Source organism: Sinocyclocheilus rhinocerous, unplaced genomic scaffold (assembly GCF_001515625.1).
Source record: "Sinocyclocheilus rhinocerous isolate Xijiao unplaced genomic scaffold, SAMN03320098_v1.1 scaffold1350, whole genome shotgun sequence".
Classification (NCBI taxonomy): Eukaryota; Metazoa; Chordata; class Actinopteri; order Cypriniformes; family Cyprinidae; genus Sinocyclocheilus; species Sinocyclocheilus rhinocerous.
This window is the reverse complement of record NW_015652333.1, coordinates 525,301-527,527: the sequence shown is the minus strand read 5'-3', so window position 1 is coordinate 527,527 and position 2,227 is coordinate 525,301.

Sequence of the window (2,227 nt, the reverse complement as noted above, 5' to 3'; positions counted from 1 at the left end):
AGGTCATAAACGCATGGATTAACATTTCTGCATTTGACATTGAGAGAATAGGTCGTAATTTTTTAGCATAACAGATGTAATGGTTGTTACATCAAAGCAAATTTATCCAGGTCTAAAAATATTTATGATACATATAGGTGATTTAGCAACATATAAAACCATGCAAATCATTTAGCAAAATTTTAGCCTAAACCGGTAAGCTACAGTAGCTATTCCCCCCCCCAAAATGGCAGCTATGGGGCAAAGTGAGCCAAATGCTGTGGGGTAAATTGTGTCAGCATTTTATCTTACCCCACCATAAGGCACTGTAGTCAAGTTAAATCTCTGAATTATAAAATGGTATTTTAATGTGATATATTACTGGTTTAGCTTATCATATTATTTGCAGATTTTTTGATAGGGACAGTGTGCAAGTGCACCACATCCTTCTCTGATAAGAACCAGAAAATGCTTTTCATCACATTATAATCAGATATATTTTTCCACCTGTAGTCACTAATGGCCAACAAACTCTCTGTTTAGTCTGTTTTTAGGAAGGCTACAACTTTAGTGTTCAACTTATTGTTTCAGAAATGCAAACAATTAAATATTGAAATTTAAACTTCATTTGGTTGGTTTTATGTTGTTAAAGTTCACTTTAAGAAAAGAAATATGACTGTTTGTAAAAGGAAATTATTAAATTACTTTTTAAATTATTTATTTCACATGGGTTTGAATCCGATTCAGTCGGATGATAATTTTACACCCAGATGGTGCATCTTACCCACTGACTCGACTCGGGTCAAGTTACCCCTAACCAGGGGCAAACTGAACCATGGGAACACTTTTTTTATAAGCAGCATTATTTTTTAGAACCCTTTGTCATAGATACATTCTGATCATTTAAAATGATAGGAATAGCCTACTTTCATTAGGATAGGATAGACAGCATAAATCTATATTATATACTAATAAACAACTAATTTAGAAAATTTATACTATTTTTAAACTATTTATAGGCCTACTATTAATTTGGTTTTAATAAAATATGATGTGTTATAGATTACTAATATCAAGACAAGTAATTCTAATGGGAAATGTACTTAATTACAAGAATTAAAGTGTGACAAACTGCTAAATATTCTAAATGATGATTTACCCGCTAGCTTGCTGGAGCTTTGAATTCATTTTTGCAATGTTGAACTGCCTTTAGCTGCAGCCTCCCTTCGCTTTCTCTCTCTTTGTCTTCTTTTTTGTGAAGGCATTTTTATTAATTTTTTTGTCTACAAAGTGTGCCAACAACAGCAAATTTGCTGTTATCCATATTAGATCTGATCGGGTACAATAATTTGATTAGACATTCTAATTCTAAGAACATGGATATTTTGTACAAGTTGTTAGTGCTTTTAGAAGGCCGAGTCATTATCGACAAAAATAAAAACAAACAAACTACCAACTAATGACTAATTCAGTGGATCAACCACTGACTAATGTGGATTGTAATGCATCTACCTGGTAATGCAACGAGCTTCGGGGACTGTGGTCTCCACTCTCCAGAGAGCGGCACACAGATTGTGAGTGATGCTGCGGAGCGGGCGGGAAACACGGAGTGGAATCAGCGGAATCAGCGGATCTTTAGCGGAGCGGGAACAGACAGCTTTGAGCTGGGGTGAAGAGGGGATTGGTGAGAGGGGCACCTCAGCCGATGAGGGCAAAGTAGCAGTGGCTCTGCACACACACACACACACACAGTGCTGTATTGAGCTCCTCCTAGAATTAGGGTTACAAAATAAAAATCCATAAAACACCAGATTACAGTGAAAAAAGAAGAGGAGACGATACAGTGATATGATCATATAATGCAGTGCAAAAGTATTTGCCCCATCCTTAATTCTTCTGTTTTTTGTGAACATCTCATACTAAATTAATCCAGAAATTAAAACCTGCCATAAAACAAACACCACCTGAGTGAACACAAAGCACAGTTTCTAAATGACAATGTTATTTATTAAAGCAAAAAAAGTTATTCAATCTCAACTGTGAAAAAGTATTTGCCCCCGTAGTTATTAATTCCTCAAATCTATGAAACTTTATTGATAATGGAGTTCAGCTGGACTAAACACAAGCAGCTCTGATCAATCAAATCAACACTTAAACAGGACTTTTAAAACAACATGAAGTTGGTTAAAAGTCGTTTTTCTCACCTTATATGATGAAACCACTTCATCGATGGGTCTGAATTTATGAT